Source organism: Armigeres subalbatus, chromosome 1 (assembly GCF_024139115.2).
Source record: "Armigeres subalbatus isolate Guangzhou_Male chromosome 1, GZ_Asu_2, whole genome shotgun sequence".
NCBI lineage: Eukaryota > Metazoa > Arthropoda > Insecta > Diptera > Culicidae > Armigeres > Armigeres subalbatus.
Window position 1 is genome coordinate 280,394,747 of NC_085139.1, and position 22,485 is coordinate 280,417,231.

General features: G+C 38.9%; 1 protein-coding gene across 7 annotated transcripts in view; it reads right to left on the reverse strand.

Annotated features, from left to right (window-relative positions):
- Window positions 1-22,485, reverse strand: part of LOC134207644 (chondroitin sulfate synthase 1) — an 85,419-nt gene that overhangs the window by 14,567 nt on the left and 48,367 nt on the right. The window lies entirely within an intron of this gene.

Consider the following 22,485-nt stretch of genomic DNA (forward strand, 5'->3'; position numbering starts at 1 on the left):
AGGAACAGTCCTTCCAGGTGGTCTTGTACCACCATAGCTACCACCTGTGGCCATGGGCCACTCTTCTATTTAGCCGACCAGTAGATAAATTAGGTAACTCACTATCATGTGGTATGGAAATGATCAAATATTATTACACCACACTGTCACTCAAACCCCTTAAATACCAGCCGTTATGATAGCCGTCACCGACTACCTACCCCTAGGTATGAGGTTTTACAGAAGCAGACGGTGGTTGTTCACTGTGTGATACTATCCGCAGCTCGGGTATTTTCTGAAGCGAAAACACAACAACACCTCGTGCGATGACGACGTTAACAATGGAATATCGCGATACCACTGTTTGATTGAATATGGAGCGAACTATAAAATTGTTCAATAATGCACAATTTACGCACTGTATCACTACACTTTCATGAAATATCAGTAGACTGATAACTATTCTTCACGTGTAGGCACTGTCGAAACTAAGAATATGACTCTAGCTCAGATTTCTCGACATTTAATGATGAGTAAGCGAACTATCATCATAAGACACGGTTATATCCCGACTCGTATCCATGTTTGAGGATGGTGACTTCTGGGATTCCGATGTCCTCCACTAAAAGCCAGACGAATGGCTTCAGCGGCGATGCGGCCGATGAGTCGTGTTGCTAACTTTTCCATGGTTGAAGACTTAACCGATTCAACACGGATTTTTTTCAGCGTTTTTCAACATAAATTTTAGACACACTGCTTAGAAAATGGATGCAAACCATAAAAAAGTAGAAATATGGGGGAAAATATTTTTTTGAGATCTTTTAGGGCTTCCAAACCCCCCTTGAGTTCAGAACTTGATGATCTACATAAACAACAAAGCGTTTTACGGGGCCTCAATCCTAATATGAAGTTGGCAATGGTACTTGAGACATAATTAAACTATTTTTATCAAATCGCAGTTTTACCAGAACATCAACGGTACTCCAAACTATTCTTGAGTTCAGATCTTGGAGGTCTTCAAGACCAACAGAGTGATTGATAGGTTCCTGAGCTTGTGTGTTAGTTGTAGAAACCCCATGGGACATCATTACATCAGTATTTAAAAAAATCAACATTCCCAGAATAGCTATGGTACTCCAAACCATTATTGAGTTCAGATATTGAAGGTCTACAACACCAATAGAGTGATTCATACGGTCCTGAGCTTGTATGTTAGTTGGAGCAACCCCATGGGACATCATTACACCAGTATATACAAATCACAACATTCCCAGAGTTCCTGTGGTACTCCAAATCATTCTTGAAGTCAGATATTGGAGATCTTCAAGACCAACAAAGTAATTCAAAAGGTTCCCGAGCTTGTGTGTTAGTTGGAGAAGCCCCACGGGACATTATTACATCAGTATATAAAAAATCAACATTCCCAGAATAGCTACGGTACTCCAACCCATTCTTGAGTTCAGATCTTGGAGGTCTACAACACAAACAGAGTAATTCATAGGGTCCTGGGCTTGTGTGATAGTTGGAGCATCCCCACGGGACATCATTACACCAGTATACATAAATCACACCATTTTCAGAGTTGTTGCGGTACTCCAAATTAGTCTTGAGTTCTGATATCGGAGCTCTACAAGACCAACAGAGTGATTCATAGGTTTCCGAGCTTGTGTGTTAGTCGATGACGTCCTATTTGACATCATTACACCAGTATATACATAATACAACATACCCGGAATATCCACTATACTTCAAAGCATTCTTGTGCTCAGATATTGGAGGTCTACAAGACCAACTGTGTGATTCATTCTTAAATTCAGATCTTGGGGGTGTATAAGTCCAACTGATTGATTCAACGACTACTTAGCTTATGTATCAGATGCAAAAACCCCATGAGCCATCATTACACCAGTATATAAAAATTATAACATTCCCAGAATATCTACGGTACACCAAAGCATTCTTGAGTTCATATATTGGAGGTCTATAAGATCAACAGAGTAATCCATAGGTTCCCGAGCTTGTATGTTAGTTTAAGAAGATCCATGGGACATCATTACATCAGTATATGCAAATCATAACATTTCCAGAATATCTACGGTAGCGAGGGGGGTGTTCTGCTTTGGTCATGAACCCTCCCTCCTGCTCGGGTGTAGTTTGTCTGTAATGGTGTAACGAAGTCCCTTGGAGCTATTCCAACTCATAAAACTAGTAGAGACATCGAAGATCTTCATGTTGATCGATTTGAATATTGAGATTTGTACTCAAGGACAGCTTGGAGTGTTGTAGATATTGAACGAATTCTTTAGTGTGTCTGTAATGGTGTTACGAGGTACCTTGGAGCTATTCCAACCCATAAAACTAGTGAGGACATTGAGCATCTTCATGTTGGTCGATTTGAATATAAAGAACTATACTGAAGGACAGTTTGGGGAGTCGTAGATGTCGAGTGAAGTCTGTAATATGTCTGTAATGGTGTTACGAGGTACTGTGGAGCTATTCTAACTCATAAAAATAGTGAGGACATCGTAGATCTTTTTGCCTTTCTCGTACAACAAAGTTGTACCGAAAGGCTATCATTTCACTCCGAAAACGAACTTTTATAGAAGCCTCTGAGACCCAATCAGCTCGAAGAGCTGAGCACATGTCTGTCTATCCGTGTGTATGTATGTGTGTATGTATGTGTGTATGTATGTGTGTATGTGTGTGTGCATGTGTGTGCACAAAAGCTAAATAAGAAAAATATTAGACATATAGTAATCTTTAACCGATTTTCTCGCAACAAGTTTTATTCGATAGGGGACAAAGCCTTGTTGATTTTAATTTGATAACGATCGGTCATTGCGTTTAAAAGTTATGAAGAAAATAATACATCGAACCATATAAACCCCATATAAGGTTGGTGTCTTTACTAAACGCGAGAAAGGCACCACCCACGATAGGTGGATTAAACTGGGTTTTTTCTGGTCTATTTGAATATTAATATCTGAATTCAAAGACGGTTTGGAGTATCGTAGATATTGAAAAAATCTGTAATACCGCTGGGAAGGCGCAAAATTTTATTAAGCATTTCAATTTCAATTATTTAACAAGAATATGGTAAAGTATGGTGTCGATTCCTAAGAACATCAAAATTACGACTCAAGGATGGTTTGGATGCTCTGTCTAGATCATCGTAGTGCCCATAACCTGACCTGTACAATATTTTCCCTGGATGGAGCAGTTAACTTTGAACATTTTTGCTGAAGAAAGCTAGGCTCTATCTCTTAAAACTGATTTTTGACAGCTGATTTTTGTCTTGGGTCATATATGACCCATCCGTATTGAATCGGTTAAAGTTCATTCAACTGGAAGCTGCTGTTCGGCTTCTCGATTTGATCAACGACTGATCGATCAAAAAAGGTATAAAATTTACATCTGACAGCTGGTATAGTGGGCATTTGTTAACCCAGACAGCTTCGCCCATTACGTGCTGGGTATCCCATCGAGTAAATATGAACTGGGACTAACCCCACCATATACTTTCCCAGCACAGACATCAACATCTTATACCACCTGATAATCATTGAAAACTTTCTCCAGGAAGTGTTTTAGTGCGTTGAATAGAGTCACTATCTTTCGATAAAAGAGCGAACATTTTGAGAAAATGTGAAAAAAAAAGAAAATGTGTTGTGAGTGGAAAGTGTGGTAATAAGATTTTCATTTTCATTGAGGGCGGTCACGCGATGTTTACATTTTATTCTCTCCCGCTTTCATAGAAAACAAACAATAAAATGAATTCCGCCAAATTTTCACGGATTTTATTTCATGAAAGCGCACTAAACTATTGTAAACAAGATGTTTCTCCTTAAATAATCAATGTTGATAAAGAGACTCAAACTATGATGACAAATACTATCCCTGAGTAGCACACATGTTACACAGAGATCACAGTGACTTATATATGACCAGATTCAGTCACAAATCAGTTGCTGCAACCAGATTCGCTTAACTTGTGCTGCTAGGGATCCATTTCGTATAGCAACGTAGTCCTATGTCACCTTTGCGTACAACTCGATTGGGCTGCACCTTTGATTTTTTTTTGATAGAATCTCAGAATAAGTTTCCAAGAAATTTTCAAAAAAAATCCGTGGATCTTCTGAAGAAAGAATTTGCTTGTATTAAAAAAAGTTTTCCTTCTTTACTTCTTCTTGGTGTTACTTGAACGTCAGCTCGGCATCGAGGACAACTTCAAGATCTTGAACATAATAAGCATGCTTTAGTGGTTCACTACCGATTACGTAGTTGTGATTGGGCGGACCCTTCTTTCGATTCGAACTTACGACGGAACACTTCAACACGCTCAAAATCATGTGATTGGTCCAGCATCAGACGAGGAGCGACATCTAGGAGCCCCTGCAGCTTGATGCAAGCTGACGTTTTATTGACGACAACATACATTTTCATGTCTTCTGTATATAACATAAAGTAGCCTTTGCCAACATTGAGGACTAAATCGTTTAAGAAAATAAAGACTAGCAACGGTTAAAGCGTCCAAGGTTGCTTCCATATAGAAAAACATACCTGTTTGTGAACCTTTCCAAAACAGAAGAGCCTTTTTCAACAGCTAGTTTTGTATCCCACAAATAGGACCTGAACCAACCAAAAGCTTAGAAAGTGACACCAGCCCGAGCAGCACAAATTGTTAGATTGGTTACAGCAACTTGATTGTGACTGAATCTGGTCACATATGAGTTGCAGTAACCTATATGGAATAAGTGTGCTGCTAGTGAGATATCATGGAAGTGTGGTTGATTCGGTAGACAATTTAATTAAAATTCCAGGAAAACTCGAAGATCCTTCTTCTTCTTCTTCTTATATGGCTCTACATTCCAATTTGTACTTGGCCTGCTTTTTATCTTATTCTATTAGCATTTCCTCAGTTATTAATTGAAGCATTTTATGCCCGCCATTGCATGAGTATGTATCTTGTGTGGCAAGTAGAATGGATACATTATGCCCAACGAGTCGAGAATGTTTCAACCTGAAAACATCCTGGACCGGACAGAGAATTGAACTCGCCATCTCCGGATTGGCAATCTTACACCTTTGCACGCAAGGCTAACTTGGAGATACTAGAACATCAAAGTTTATTAACATACAAGTTTCTTGTTTAGTTTACATTGAATTTTCAAGTTCACAGAAGGTAACATGCTTTATACACCCTATAGTATAAGGCGGATTCATCAGGCATATCTAACAAACGACTTGGTCATGCTTATATTATTGTTATTATTTCATCAAACTTCTGTATGAAGGGCAAAAATGGGTGGGTGGTTCCATAAGTAGCGACACTTATGCAAATCCACGGGATGGATAGAGAATCTCCTTCCAGAAGAAAGTTCGTACATACAATAATGCAATCTAGCCCTCGTTTCTCAAATTGACCCAATAGATGGGGAGATTTTCGATTTACGGCACGAATGTATCCGCATTCGTTTTTTTCAGCGAATATATCCTAGTGCTAATATATTTTGGCACGAGAAAGGCACTAACACCATTAGGTAGATAAATCAGGATTTTTTTATTGAACCAAGTATAATATTATCTAAAAATCTGATATCACTCCGTTAATGTCGCGAAAATCAAAGATACCAGCAAAATATATTGACTATAATTGTCTGCAAAATCGCATCTTGTCACAATTATGGGTCAGTAGTGTTTGCCTACAAATGAAAAATGCTGAAAATTAAGTCTTTTCTGATTATAAGCCGTTACTGTATCAGATGGGTTTCATGAGAAAAAAATATTATGTGATTCTGAAATGTATTTGGGGCTAAAGTATGATTAGTTTGCCAGTTTGAGCTCTTCTTTAATCGAAGTAACTATGAATTGTACACCAAACCAGAAAATGCTGGATTTTGATGCAATCTTGCTTTAATTTCATGCGGAGATTGTCATAATTTTCGGCATATGCACAGATTGCATTAAATAGGACCTGGCATTAAATACCCGGATACAAGAAAATAAAACGTGTTATGTGTCTATATTGAATCTATTTTTATTCTCCCGCCGAAGACCGCATACCGCTATATGCTTGCCAACATTAACTTGCTTATAAAAAAAAATCACCTGAGACGGGAATTGAACCTACACCCTCCGCCACGGTCAACACTACTTGACTGATGCACTATCCATCTGGGCGATGTGCTTTACTACAGGTGGCCAACCCCTTAAGAAGTATTTGTTCAACGAACATTCGCTCTTTTGAGAGAGAAACTCTCAGCTGGGTTGCCTAAGTTCAATGAGCTGAGCTTCACTAAGGTGGCGCAGATTAGCGTTGCGTGCCACTAGTTGACTCTATTATTCTCCCGCTGATCTTATGCAAAGCAAATAGGAACGTCACTATTTGCCTTGCATAAGATCAGTGGGAGAGTAAAAGAGACAACTAGTGGCACGTAACGCTGATCTGCGCCACCTTAGTAAAGTCAAGCTCCTTGGCATAAGAAGGCCGATGGCGACCGAAGGTGACGTCACGTCTGGCATACTCAGAACATGTTTCATAACAGACGTGACGTTTCACTCCACCCGCCCGCTGTGGGTGACAATGCTTTGGTTATTTTTCGACTAATACAGACATAGAGGACTTGCTCACACATTTACTGGAGCATACCGCCATCTTGGTTATACGTTATATGAGAGAAGCAGTGACCAAAGGCATCACCATAATCCACGTTATATGTTATGTGAATATGATAATTATGAAACAATCTCAAGAAAAGGAGTAACTGAGACAGCAATGGGTGATGTTGGTAGAATTAGCGGTGTCAGGCCGTTTGGCCGAATGCCGTTTGGCCAAACGGGTCGTTTGGCCGAATAGTTAAACAAATTTGACCTTAGTTTACGAGTAGTCCTTCTCCCCAGTTCCTTTTTTTTTTCTTCTTCTTTCTACCTTCTTTTCCTTCTTCTTTCTCCCTTCTTCCTCCTTCCTTATTCCTTCTTCTTTCTTCCTTTTTTTTCTTTCTTCATCCTTCTTTCTTCTTCCTTTTCCCTCTTCCTTCCTCCTTCATTTTTCTTCCTTCTTCTTTCTTCCTTCTTTCTTCTTTCTTCTTCCTTCTTCATTCCTCCTTTTTCATTCTCCCTTTTTCTTTTTTCTATCTTCCTTCTGCCTTATCCCTTCCTCTTCTTTCTTCGTTCTTCCTTCTCGCTTCTTCCTTCTTTCTTATGCCTTCTTCCTTCGTTTTTGTTCCTTCTTCCTTCTTTTCTGTTTCCTTTTCTTTCTCCTTTCTTTTTTCTTCCTTCTCCCTTCTTCTTTCTTCCTTCTTTCTTGTTCATTCTTCCTTATTCCTTATTTCTTTTTTCTTCTTTCTTCTTACTTATTTCTTCTTTCTTCTTCCTTCTTCATTCATATTTCTTCCTTCTTCCTTCTTCCTTTTTCTCGCTTCCATATTCCTTCTTCTTGCTTCATTCTTCCTTCTCCCTTCTTCCTTTGTACTTCTTCATTCTTCCTTCTTCCTTCTTCTTTCTTCTTTCTTCCTTCTTCCTTCTTCCTTCTTCCTTTTTTCCTTTTTTCCTTTTTCCTTCTTCCTTCTTCCTTCTTCCTCCTTCTTCCTTCTTGCTTCTTCTTTCTTCCTTCTTCCATTTTTCCTTTTCCTCCTTCCTTTTTCCTTTTCCTTCTTCCTTTCTCCTCCTTCCTTCTTCCTTCTTCCTTCGTCCTTCGTCCTTCTTCCTTCTTCCTTCTTCCTTCTTCCTTCTTCCTTCTTCCCTTTTCCTTCTTCCTTCTTCCTTCTGACGAATTTCGCACCAATTCGACCAGCGGTTGGCAGCACCATCTCAGAATCAAATGAAACTTGGTGGGCATAAAGATATGGTATTTCTAAGCCATTCTGCATACTTGGTTTTCAAAATTGTCTAGAGTAACATTTGAAAAGGGCCTAATTTTTTTCATTATTTTTTAATTGATGTATCTCTAAAATGACAAGACTTACAAAAAAGTGTTGTATGCAGACTGTTGTGAAATTCCCAGAAGTTTTTTTGGAAAAATATCCAAAAAATTAAAAACCGATTTCTACACTGAAAAAAAATTAGTTCAAAAATTAAAACGATGTTACAAAAAACCTCATCTCAGACATCGATGAATTTTTTCTGCAGATAGGTATTTAAATTATCTGACTTTTCTGGAAATAATGTTTCTTTGACATATTTAAGGAAAAAGTTTTTCTAACAAAAACTTTTTTCATGTCCATGAAAATGAAAATTGAGTGAAAATTGATTAGCGTGTTTTATGCCTACTGCGCCAAATATAGGTTCAGCAGCCTATCATCAACCTACGACACATTTTGGAAGTAAAACAATTTGTTTAGGAAGCAATTTAGCATAATCTAACATTAATGTGGACCAGAATTTGAAAAGGGCGTATATTTTCCTGGACTTCTTATATCAATGTTACACACAAATTACCAGAATTACAAAATTGTGATGTTTGATGGACTATTGTAAATTTGTCTAAACTGCAAAATCTGATACATAAAAGAGCGTTTCGTTCACCGAGAAAATAAATCAATGCATGTAAATATTAAAATTGGTTTAGCAAAAAAAAACTGAGGTCGATTTTTTATCAGATAAACATTTTGATTCCAATCGAGGAAATAAGATAATTTCATCAGGGGGATTTCAGATAAACGCACATTAAAAAAATAATAACTTTCTCGCATTTGTTACTACATTTAATTTCTATTTCTACTTGAATACTCATTAATTTGTTAATTTACTTCTAATTTGTCTATTTACTTCTCAGTTGAAATATTTTTTAGTCGGGATTTTATTATGAGCGATTGGTACAAATGAATGAAACTTATTTTTGTCTGTTTGTGTAATTGCCATTCGCACAACTCCCGAGGAGTCTTAATAGTATTTCCATAATCTTTGGCAATACTTGCTCGTTGAGAGTGCCATCAATAGCTTCGCAAGGGCCTTTTCCGTGCGATGTTGCAAAAGGTGTCATTCCGCTTCTCTGCCATGTTTTAAATGGAAATTACACAGACTTGCAAAGTTCTTTTATTTTTATAATGTGCTGCAGCTCCACCGTACACAAAAGTAATTTTTGTGAAATTGATCGACTGTTTGAAAAGTCAAATAAGTTTGAAATGAATAAGTGTACAGCTTTTGTGTCATGGGTCATTACTACTGATATTATAATAAAGCTAACTTTTCTTTTTTACTGTTTCTTTTGAAGTAAACTTCAAATGGATGTATTGTACCTGGGAATTATGCCAATGATAACCCCGCGCAGCATTTTGGATAATGAATGAATAATTTTCGGAGAAATCCAGCAGTACAAGTATTTCACTTTGACCTTAAGTACTCTTTTTTTTCAAAAACTTTATTGCTGTTTGCAAATAATGTCATAAGTTATAAGTTTATCAATTTTTTTCAATAAAATACGATACAAAACTAAAGGCTTTATAACGGTTTCTAAATTTCACCGATCAGTGGTTAGCTATTACTGAAAAACAACATCTTCTTGATAAGAAAATTATTTTGAGCTTTTTAGTGGAATGTCTTCACTTGTCATAAGACGAGTTAGTACATCTTCTTTTCCACTATTACAATTAAATATCACTTTAGTTTCGTTTCGGCAACTGCCCGTTTTCAAAGCAATTATTTGCTTTTTTTGTGAACCCAATTGTTTTTAAGTTACTTCGATACGAAAAGTCAATGAAAATATAAACCCTTTTCAAATGTTGGTCCACATTAATTGCTTCCTAAGCACATGTTCATACGTCCAAAATGTGTCGTTGGTTGATAGGCTGCTTAACCTATATTTAGCACTGTGGGCTTCAAACACGCTAATAAATTTTACTCAATATGGACATGAAAAAGTTTTTGTTAGAAAAACTTTTTCCTTAAATACGTCACAGGAACATTATTTCCAGAAAAGTTAGATAATTGAAATACCTATCTGCAGAAAAAAACATCGATTTCTAAGATGAGGTTTTATTGTAATATCAATTTTTTTAAAACTATTTTTTTTTTCAGTGTAGAAATCGGTTTTTATTTTTTGGATATTTTCCTAAAAATCTGCGTCATACAACACTTTTTTGAAGGTCTTGTCATTCTAAAGTTACATCGATTTAAAAAAAAAATGAAAAAAATAGGCCCTTATCAAATGTTACTCTTGAAATTTTTTGAAAAACCAAGTATGCAGAGTGGCTTAGAAATACCACATCTTTATGCCTACTAAGTTTCATTTGATTCTGAGATGGTGCTGCCAGCCCCATAGAAGGGTTGGCGCGAAATTCGTATTCTTACTTCTTCCTCCTTCCTTCTTACTTCTTACATCTTCCTTCACCCTTGTTCCTTCCTCCTTCTTGCTTCTTCTTTCTTCCTTCTTGCTTCTTCTTTCTTCCTTCTTGCTTCTCACTTCTCACTTCGTAAGGAAACGTATTTCAATTATTCGGCCAAACGGCATTCGGTCAAATGGCGTTCGGCCAAATGACTCGAAACCGAATTAGCACCATGCTTATTGAGTCTTTTTCCGTCACCAAGCAAAACGGAATCGTGAAGAATGTGTGAGTCAAAGTTATATTGCTGTACACGATGCATATACTTGTTGCTGGAGGAACCAACGCGAGTCGTTTAGATGTATTGAGTGGAAGCAAATAAAACGACATAATGCAATAAGCTGGTACATACAACAACTAGACGTAACAGCCAAAATTTATTCCTTCGGATTCCTTATCTACATACATAGCTATACATATACAATATACATAGACAAAATAATAGAGAGATCAATTTTTGGCTGTTACGCCGTTTTCAAATGTTGGTCTAATATAAAATTTTCTGAGCGGTTTGCATGCAAGATTTTAAACAACATGCTTAAACCAATGAATGTCATACATTTTATTTTGGGTGTATGTTACCCCTGATTTTTGGGGACTGTTATACCCGAAAAGAAGGAAATTACCAATGATTGAATTGCTCCATATAGCGGATGCATGAACGAGGTTGATTGGTTCTAAAATTTTTACTGGATTTTAAAATAATTGATATTTGAATAGTTCAGCGTAATTAATTAATAGTGTCAATGTATTTTACAAATTGCCGGTAAATTTCGAATCGATTGATAATAAAATCTCTGTAATAAAACACTAATTGATAATTAGTGTTTGAAATCTCGCCAAGCTTAGTGACGTTTTCATTTAACACACTGTATCCAAGCTTTCCCTTTAGACGTAGTTTACGTTTAAAATGATGTTCATTGCATAAAATAATGAATAATATTGCGTGAGTAAGCAATATATTGCATTTAGATTGAATAGTTTTGTCGAACAAGCAATGCGCCCATAAATCGGGACTGATTTTCGATTTGGGCGTAACTTATTTTGTAAACAAAAACTGGAACGCAATTTCCTGTTCAAGCAAGCATTTTCTGAGAAAACCATGGTATGCATCCGACAGAACAGGCTTTTCTCTAGCAGGTAAGGGAATTAGTTTAGGATAAACACGCTTGAATTCTACGTAATAAACAAAACAATGTTTGTTTGCAAACTAAGTTACGCCCAAATCGCAAATTGGTCCCTGAAATTTTGTTTGCTGCCGTAAAAAGTGTGAAGTAATTAATGATAAATGAATGTGATAAATGAGATGTGAGGCGTCTCACTCATCACTTCTTATTTTTCATTATCCCTTCTCCTCACTTCTCATTCCTGATTTCTTACTTCTCCGTTATAGTTATTCACTTCCCTGTTTTCGCATTCACTAATCATTCGGTTAAGCGACTTTTCAGCCAAATAACCGTTCGGCTTCCCAGATCAGCAGAGCGACATTTTCAGCCGTATGTTCATTTTGGCCAAATGGTTACCGGTCTAATGGTTTATTCGGCTGAATAACATATTTGACCAAACGGCACATCCCCATGCATGCAAAAAACATTGATTGCAAACTATCAGCGCTGGCGTTATAATTATATCCAAAAAGATAAATTGAACAACTTTAAGTGTTCAGCCAAATCAACAAATTAAAAAAAATAAGTGTATTGTAAGAATTACCAACTTTAGTTGAACAAGCGAAACACATTGTAGAAATAAAACGGTCATTTTTTTTTTAATTTGCATGATGCGTTCACTTGGTTCCAAGATAATATTTTCAACGCCTTTTAAATTTATAACAAAAACAATAAACAGAAATAAAAAAAACTGGTGTAATCCAATTTTGATGTGCCATTCGCTAAATTTTTTAACCTTAAGCCAATTCTACGACAATTATCCTATTTGTGTTTTTGAAATGGTAGGAGGGATTCAAAGATATGGGTGATTTGGAAAAGTTGTGATTTTAATGGAATCTATTGTAACTTATAAAACGAGATCAAACATTTGAGTGGAAAGGTCATTTATCAATTTAGATTAAGTAAATTCAAAAGAATACTCTACCAAAAGGAAATGCCTTTTGTATCACAATTTGTAATCTAGTCTTGAGCTTGGGCACAGGCGGAAAACCTGTGTTTTATGTTCCGCTATGTAACCAACTGAAAAGGATTGAAAGTTCTGAATCATTGACTGCATTCCCACGCCGAAGCAGTTGCAACTTGGAACATGTGTTCCTCCATCCATCACAAGACGATTTCCCAGAAACTCGTCTAGCCTCTACTGCACCCATCATTCCCATCGTCTGGAGTCTTATTTCTATGCCACATCTGCGAGTTTGTGCGGGTAAGCCGCAAAACAAAACGACAAAGAATGCGCGGGAGGTCTATCAGTGTTGTGGATATTTTCGAAAATAACATTCCCCGTATTAGCGAAACAGCGAATGCAAAATGTTTGCGAATTGGCGTGCAGATCTACGATCGCTTCCGATAGAAACACTGCACTGGCCGGGTCGAGGTCGTTCCCAGCTTCGCACTGTGCCCGTGTGTAGGAGATGTGTCTCATTTGCAACGACAAGGCCCGACCCGTTTGACACTGAATGCCAACCAATTTGGGACCAAACATTTGTCTTTTGCACTCATTAGCTCTGATTTATGTGAAATTGCGCGTGCAGCTACACAGCCATCTTACAGGGAAAGGAAGATGGACCTATATTGGGAGCTGTTCCCAAGTGGGGCTATCAGATTGTGAGGTGAATTTCGTAGAGTTGATTTGCGGTTGTATGCTTTGGAGTAAAATCTACCAAGGGTTTCACATTGCTAGCTACAGAAAGGTCCTACCCCACAGAGCACTTTCTTTAATAAAGGAATAAAACAAGAGGGTGTTGTAATAGATATCGAACCTTATCAAGAAATTCAAAAACCAGCCGGATCTTGCAAGGTCGCGTAAAAAACCCAAGAAATAAAAACATAAAATAAATCAAAACGCAGAGACCCAAGATCTCATCAGTTCAGCATGTAAGGTAGGTAGGTACTTTGACAAAGATAAACAAAAGTTTGATGAATGTTTGTGAAAAAAGTGTCAATCGCTCTCAATTGCGTTGATGGATCCTCTTTTCATCCGCACATGGACGAACTTGTTTTTCATTACCATTCAGCTTTGAGTCCATCACAAAGGTCACAAATGCACCAGATCAAATTTGCCGTGCACTCGAAAAAAGCAGAAATGTGCACACTTGGCTGTGACTTAGCCCAATAAGTGAAAGATCCAAACATTTCAGTCGGTGTCGCGCCCGACGGCAAATGTCGCGGCCGTTTCGTGCCAAGAAAGACACGCACAGAGCAAAGATCAGTAGTAGTGGCATTATTGACGGCGAGACATTATGAACGACGACGCACGTGACGTAGGGGAAGATGGTGTTGTGTATGAGCGGTACGCGAGCTTCTTCAACTAATTGAATTATTATCAAAACAAACGAATCAATTGTACAGCGTTGACTAGAAGTGATTCGTATGACTATCACGTTTCAATTAGCCGAAATACCATTCAATGTTTGATTTCTAGTACGTACAAAGATCGGTGCAGTAAGAATTCATTTTGCAAAAAGTTTATGTAGAATCAATTGTTACTTCTTCTACCAAGTCGCTTTTATTGTGTGGATTTTGTGTGGATTAAATTTGATGTTAACAAATCTCGTTAACTTTTCAAAAGTGATTTGTAACATTTTTTTCATGAATTAATTTGAATAGCGCAAACAACAGAAAAACATAAAAGCTTTTTATTGTAGTACTCAAATTAATTCATGAAAAAAATATTTCTTAGGTCCTTTTGAAAAGTTAAGCGAGAAATCTGTTGAAAGTTAGAAGTGGCGATCTTCTTCTGTTTATTTGGTCGTTTTTCGGGAATACACACAAAAACACGCGGAATGAGCCGCAACCTGTTTAGATTTGGGGCTCTTTAATTCCATTTCAAGCGCTCTTAACGACCAAACACCGCAATTACGTTTCGTTTTGGGAAGAAGATTGGCAATGGGGAACGGACCCCGGTGCGGTGGGTTCGTCCAGACTGTCGGACGGTGCGATGCGGTGAGGTGAAATAGCCACTCTTGAGATTGCATGTTTCGGTGAAACAAACCAAAGCCGAGAAATCAAGCGGCAATTTTCTCATCAGCTACAATTTAGCAATCATAAGTGGACCGCGCTGAATTTGTTTCCAGCGCAAAGAAGATACCCTCGCGGGCATGGCCGAGCTCACTACCTACTGGCTGACTGTGAGCTCTGGCTGCGGCGGAGTGCGGCACGAAACAGTAAGAACAACAGAAGGAGGCAATTTTCTCATCAATTTCAAGAGCTGTGATCCTCTAGCGGACGACGACGGCAGAACTCCTTCAGGGAGTGACTCTTGGAGGGCACTTCAAATCTAATGATTTCGCAACGTTCGGGCTTCGAGCGGAAACGGCCTTGTAGCTTAGTGGTTTGGAACTGTTTCGTGATATGAAATTTAGTAGTTTATTTCGCAACTGAAATCATTTTAAATCAATGATTATCTGAGTAATTTGGCGGGATTACTTTTCCAGCTCTAGCTGTTATATTAATCCTTTGGATAACATAACAAAATTCTTCACAGCATGTTCACAAGAAACTTCTTCTTCTTCCAACTCAACGTTCCCACTGGAACTTGACATGCTTTCCATAAATTAGTATTCTGTCAGCATCCCAACATATATTAATAGACAGTTTTTGTTTGCCCACCATGACATGAAATTGTGCATCTTGTGTAACAAGAACAAGGATGTTCTTATGGCCATGGATACGCGGAAACCTCCTTGACCGGACCGAGAATTGAATTCGCCATCTACGGATTGACAAACCTACGCCTTTGCTCGCAAAACTAACTAAAGAGCTCATAGATCAAGAATAAATTTTGTTGATTTACTGAAAATCTGGAATGATTTAAACCTTATAAGAAACTGAAACTCAAAAATATGATCTCTACACACAAAAAACAAATCTGACAATTATTGTATAAAATCTGGGCATATACAATTCTGTAAGCTTTTTATACAAATATTGTATTAAAATAATACAAATCTGTATTATTTCAATACAACAATTGTATTAAAATCTTCCGAAATTGTATATGTCCAATTATTATACAGTTTCTGTAAGGTTCTTATGCAGAACTGTATTAAAATCTGCCATCCGCTGGTTGGGTGTAAATATCCCAAATGTATCAAAAGACCCGTGCCGATGTATCACATGAAACAATAATCCGGTAGGTAACTAAGCGCCACGCACAATATGGTGTTTCGCAGCCTACCTCTTTTTGCTGAAGACGGGTTTGTAGTCAACAGGATTGTCAGAAGACGATCGGATGCGACACTTCCTATGGTCATCAGAAAGACCATAATGATCACATGATAGTGAAAGGCGGCCATACAAAAATGGATGTTAACGACGTAACGGGCTTCGGACGGAAACGAAGAAGTTATGCTGACGTTCTGAAGGCCATAAGAGGAAACATTTTTGGTGGTCAGTGAAGTGACGAAAATTACATTACGCATATCGAAAAAGCCATACCAGTACGATCAAGAGATCGAAGATACGACGATCATCGGACAGAATGAGCATAGCTACGCTAGCACACAGGCGGATACTTGAGATGAGATGAGGTCAAATCCTTAGGATCAGATTGAAATACCGAAGTGTTTGATTTGCAGGCTTCGTAGGATTGTTCAGCTGTTAGATGGGCTATGGCTTATAAGAACACTCATCGGACCGAGATCAAATAAGTCGGAACACTATTTTCAAATCTCTATATCTCAGCCTTTAGTGAACCGATTTGAACAATTTTGGGATCCACTGGTTTTCCCGTCCTCCAAGCAACGTGACGTGTGACGCGAACATGTGTTTTGTTTGCTACTTGTTATTTGCAATAACTTAAAAACTAGCTCTCGAATATTGATGAATCGATAGTCAAGCCGGATTCACGAATGGCTCAAAATATGTAAGAGATGGTGTATATATGTTCTGAAACGACCTCTCAGTAACGAAAGGTCCGGCTGGTCAACATTAAACGCCACAAAACATAACATAGTGTGCAATCATTTTCTATTAACTTCGTTTTACTTCTTATTCCCATGCTGTGCGACGAGACGGACGCAATGAGAAAACAGAACTGTGCAATAAAAATCCTATTCGACTAAATGCTGATGTCATATTAGAAATTTGGAGACAGTACTCGTCGATAGAAAAATCCTTCCGCACGCGTTGGCATATGAGCAAGTCAAACCACCTTCCTTTTGCCAGTGGAGATAGGGTACCTGTTCCCATATTAATAACAGCCCGTATAATAATCTTAACCGTCGATAAACCAAATAAAAAACCAATTTGATTACAATTTCTCACATCGTATGTACACAATAATGAATAGACCACCTTCTCCAATGTTTGGAATATTATTTAAAATTCCGTTCGAGTAATGTTTTAGTTCACAAGCCTCAAATTATTAAAAACAAAATTATAAAACACATTCATTTTCATTTTCCTACCTCTGAACTGTTGATTTGATGCACTGCCCGATTGCTACTAGCAGATTCATCTCATTTCACGCCGTTGTTTTCCACTCAATTCCAAGCTAAAACGAATGAATCCTTTCAAAATACACTTCACAACACATAGAGCACATCACAATTTCACTATAAATATAATCACATTTGAAAAACTAACGCGATTTCCTATAGTTTGATATAGGTTTATTTCGAACAACGTCTAAATTATTCCTGTCCGTATTCCAAACTATTTACATGACTTGCAGCATCGGCAAGGGTTGCCGACCTAGATTTTTATTTCAAAAATGGTTGAATGAACTTTTACTGTGAAATTCAACTCTTATGTTTGTAAAACAAGGTATATCGAAGAGATAAGCTATGACAAACATAAAATTAAACTGATAAGTTGTAAAACTACAACGAAAACTGGAATTTTATAATTTTATTTCAACTCAAATACAAAACATTGAAAAATTCGGCATCACTGCAATCATATCGTTACGTATACACACAAGTAATAGTGTGCGTATTTTATGTTGGAAACAGTATTATTGATATAGGTACAGGCATAGGATTAACTTTTTTTGAATGTTATTGAAATAGGTGCATGACAGTGATGATGTTTTTTAGCTAAATACTTCTATAATGTGATAACAATTTCATTTTTGGAGCTACCTAATTGTTATCAATTAAAATGACGTGAGCCGAGCATAATTATTCTCATGTTTTTGATTATTGGGTGAGAAATAAATGCATTTCATATGCGCATTGGCTTATTGTTATTGATATAGGAACAGATACCCTATAAGCTTCCACACTGATATTCTTCCCTCCCCTTCATACGGGAGCTTGGCCGAAGGAAGGTCGTGTGATATGTGCCATCACAAATATTTGCCCTCCGCACGCTTTCAAATCGACTTCTATAAAAACATTCTTCATGCCTGCCGTATCCTAACGGAACTATCAATTCTATACTTTCGCCTCTAATTCTATCATGCACATGTACGTCCAAGTTTGGAAGATGATATTAGCACTTCCATAACATTGTAAATCGTTCAACTTCACGTAGAAGTAACACACACGAAATCATTAATTTAATGTTCGTGATTTTGCAAAACAAGTACGCTGAAGTACATTTCGGCGATTTTCGCTCGAATTGTCCACTCTCCGGGTACTTCCAGGCCTGGTTCCCTTATGGAAGTGGCTAATTTTCGTTCAATCTTGGAATCTACCTTGCGGTATGTCAAACTTCATAATTTTGTAAAACAAGTACCTACGCTGGAGTCCATTTCGGCAATTCTCGATCGAATTGGTCACCTTCCGGCTACTTCCATTGCCTGGTTCCCTTGGGGAAGTGGCCAATTTTCGTTCAATCTTGGAACCCATCTTGCGACATGTCAAACTTCATGATTTTGCAAAACAAGTACATTGGAGTCCATTTCGGTGATTTTCGATCGAATTGGCCACCTTCCGAGTACTTCCAGGTAGACTGAAATTTTACCGGCGGTGTACAGTGGGATGGTTTTGAAAAAGTAGGACATTGGTATTATCGGCGAAAATATTGATTGGGGACTTTTGACGTATTCTGGAGGGTGTCTTTATTTTTAGAGAACATTATTCTCGGAGTAAGAAAAACTGACTGAAAAGGGTGCACCCTGAGAAAAGATTTTTTCTATTTTATTGATAAAATTGTTTATATTGTACGGAGATAATGTAGAAATTACAATTTCAAGACACTTTGTCAAAGACACCAAATTTCCATCCCTGAAGTGGAAAAAGTTATACGTGTGCGAAGTTAGTAATCCCTTAAAATTAATTTTCTAGCTCTAACTTTTTTAATTTAAATTTCGCATTGTTACAATGTAGAACATTGTTTTAGGCGCTTCAAAAACATTTTGTCGTAGAAGAGTGCAAATCGCTATCGCTATCAAAATCCTCGTTTTTGAATCACAATTCAATTTTTCCAAAAAACAACATGGCACCTGGACCAGCAGACAGCGTACAGGGAAAAAATAACGAGGGAAAAATAATGATAAGTAAATTATGCACGGAGAAACAAAAAATGGACCAAAAGTTGAGATGCATTTTGCGGAATATTTTAATGAATCCACTGAGATCCACCTTAAATTTATATATGTAAAAAAGTGTAAGAGCTACTGAAGCTAATTACATAAATAACAGCTGCTAAAATCTGCTACCCTAAAGGGTATACCTGATTAAAAATAGTGTTAAAAAACTATATAATCTGATATAGCTTCTTGAAATGAAGAGATAGCGATTTGCACTCTTCTACGACAAAATGTTTTTGAAGTATCTAAAACTTTGTAGAACATTGTAAAAAATTGTATTAAAAGTTAGAGCTAAAAAAATAAATTTTAATGGATTACTAACTTCGCACCTCTATAACTTTTTCCACTTCAGAGATAAAATGTTGGTGTCTTCGACAAAGTGTGTTGAAATTATCATTTCTACAATGTCTGCATACAATATAAACAATTTTATCAATAAAATAAAAAAAAATTCTCGAGGTGCACCCTTTTTAGTCAGTTTTTCTCACTCTCCTGAAATAAAGTGCTCTAAAAATAAGGACACCCTCCAAAACACGTCAAAAGTTTCCAATTAGTAGTTTCGCCGATAATACCAATGTCCCTCTTTTTCAAAACCATCCCACCGTGCGGTGGCGTGATACATCATTTTCGGCCAGCGGCGGCAGGGCGTCGTCACGCCGTTGGAGAACGGCGGTGGCGTGGATTGGCGTGAACCAGTTTCAAGCGCCGAAATTTCTTCAGAAGTTCCTCCAGAAGTTCCTCTACGCGTTTTTTTAAATATCGTCAAGAAATTCCTTTGAACATTCCTCCAGATATTCCTCTGTAAGCTCCTCTGGGAAATTCCTCCAGAAACTCCTTTCGGATTTCGTCTGGAAGTTCCTTTATGAATTCCCCGGAAGTTTCTCTAGAATTCCTCGGGAAACTGAAATTCGCCACCTGGAATTCCATCTAGATCTAGAGCACTTACTGGAGGAACTTCCGGAGGAATTCCTGGAGGAACTTCCGGAGGAATTCCTGGAGGAACTTCCGGAGGAATTCCTGGAGGAACTTCCGGAGGAATTCCTGGAGGAACTTCCGGAGGAATTCCTGGAGGAACTTCCGGAGGAACTTCCGGAGGAATTCCTGGAGGAACTTCCGGAGGAATTCCTGGAGGAACTTCCAGAGGAATTTCTGGAGGAACTTCCGGAGGAATTCCTGGAGGAACTTCCGGAGGAATTCCTGGAGGAACTTCCGGAGGAATTCCTTGAGGAACTTCCGGAGGAATTCCTTGAGGAACTTCCGGAGGAATTCCTGGAGGAACTTCCGGAGGAATTCCTGGAGGAACTTCCGGAGGAATTCCTGGAGAAACTTCCGGAGGAATTCCTGGAGGAACTTCCGGAGGAATTCCTGGAGGAACTTCCGGAGGAATTCCTGGAGGAACTTCCGGAGGAATTCCTGGAGGAACTTCTGGAGGAATCCTTGGAGCAACCTCCCTGGTCGGCCGGTCGAGTCGAACGATGCGGAAGTCCGGGATGTTGACGTTCACCTTCAGTTTTAGGTGCGTTTCGGTGATGAACGCCACGTCTATTTCCTTTTCCTCAAGGAAATCCTTCAGCTAAATTATTTTGCTCTTTAGCGAGCAGGCGTTCCAGTTGACCAGGCCCACCCTAGCAGCCATGTTCAATGATGAAAATGCCAAGAGTGAAGACCTGGTCGAAGCCGGTTTTGCAGCTGCGCAGCAGAGTGGCGAGCTGTGCGAAGATCGGCATCAGTTGCTCTGGAGTGTACAGCGGGGCAGATTCTTCCGGTGGGACAGCTTCGTTCACCGACTGCCGTCGGAACCCAGGAGGAGGGGGCGGGGGCCATTCGCTGGCGGATGGTGCCGATGATGCTAGAGCTTGGACCGATGCAGCTTCTGCTGCCAGTCGCTTGTGCGGCTGTAACGGTGGGAGTATTGGAATCACACGACGGGGAGCCGGGATGGCTGGAAAGTTCACCTCGTTGATTACAGGAACACGCTTCTTCTTCGGAATGGTCCTGGTAAAAGCCTTCTTCCGGATTTTTCAGGAACTCGGTCGCTTTGGGCATCCCTTTGTGGTGGCCCGATGTTTGTCGCCACAGTTGGCGCACTTGGGATCGGCCACCTCCATTTTGTCGCACTGGTCAGTCGGATAGGGTTCGCCACACTTGTTGCAGCGCGGCTTCATGCGGCAGTTCCTGGTGCCGTGCCCGAAATTGAAGCAGTTGGTGCATTGCGTGACATCGCGGTGCACTGGTCGATGTCGCGCCTAGTCAAAGACGGTGTAATTTTTAACGCCAATCAGCTTCAGGTCATTCCAGGTAATAGAGCCGTGCTCCAGATGGATCAAGTAAAGCTGGTCGCGATATCTGGCTCCAGTCCGCAACTTTCAAGCTCTGCTTGGAGCTCTTCATCCTTCATGTCGTGGAGTCCTCGCATCAAAGCTATGAGCGGCTTCGTGCCGGGGTGGTCATGAGTGTAGTACTCATACTTGTGGACCTTCACAAACATGGGCGGGCACTTCTGCTTCCGCTCCGGCTGCACCTGCGGCAGCTGCGATTGCTGCTTGTTCCTCTTTTTCGGCGGGTTGCCGGCGTCATCAAGCGGCAACGGTGAGAACACGTTGCTCTGCAAAAGCTGCTTGGAGGGGTTATCTGCGCCTCCAAGAGCAGTGCGCTTAGGCACTTTTCCAGCGACCGAATCGGCCACCGAGTCTCCCATGACGGAAACGTAAACAGTAAACGAACAAGAAAAACCCAGATCAATCCAACTAGCGTTGGTGGTGCCTTTCTCGCGCATTAAAAAAATAGAAAACACATAAGAGAGGTCGAAATAGCACTTTAGGGGGATAGATTTTACTTTTTCCATCAATTCATATGCATTTGCTTTCAGTTGAAGGCATTGCTGCAAACTTAAAAAATGTTTTTCGAAAAACAATGTTTTTTCAATAACTTTGGAACGCAATGACCGATCGAGCCAATTTTTAATAGGAAACAACTAGACCGCAATCCGCGTCGACTGCAACTTGTTGCGAGCAAATCGAATAATGCTAAGTACCAAAAAGTGTGTCTCACATTTTTGCACACACACACACACACACATACATACACACATACAGACATCACCTCAATTCGTCGAACTGAGTCGATTGGTATATAACACTATGGGTCTCCGAGACTTCTATCATAAGTTCGGTTTTGGAGTGATCCTATAGCCTTTACGTATAGGGTAAATGATATATTTTGGACATGTACATATTTTGGACAAGCCTGAGCTTCTTCGATCAATTTTAGATAATGTGTAGGAAAATTTTTATCGAAAGTATGATCATTGCATACTTTTACCTCAACTCTAGCGGCTCCTGATGAGAATTCACAAATCAACTATTATTTATCTTTAAAATTATCTAAAAAGTAAAGCTCTCTACCAAAGTGCCTGCTGGACGCCAGTATGCAGGAGAACATGCATTATAGGACTCTTCGTAACATGCACCTGAAACACGTTTAAATTGGTTCAAACGGCAATCTTGAGGTCCTGCGGCCAAAGTTTGATTGTAATTGAGATACT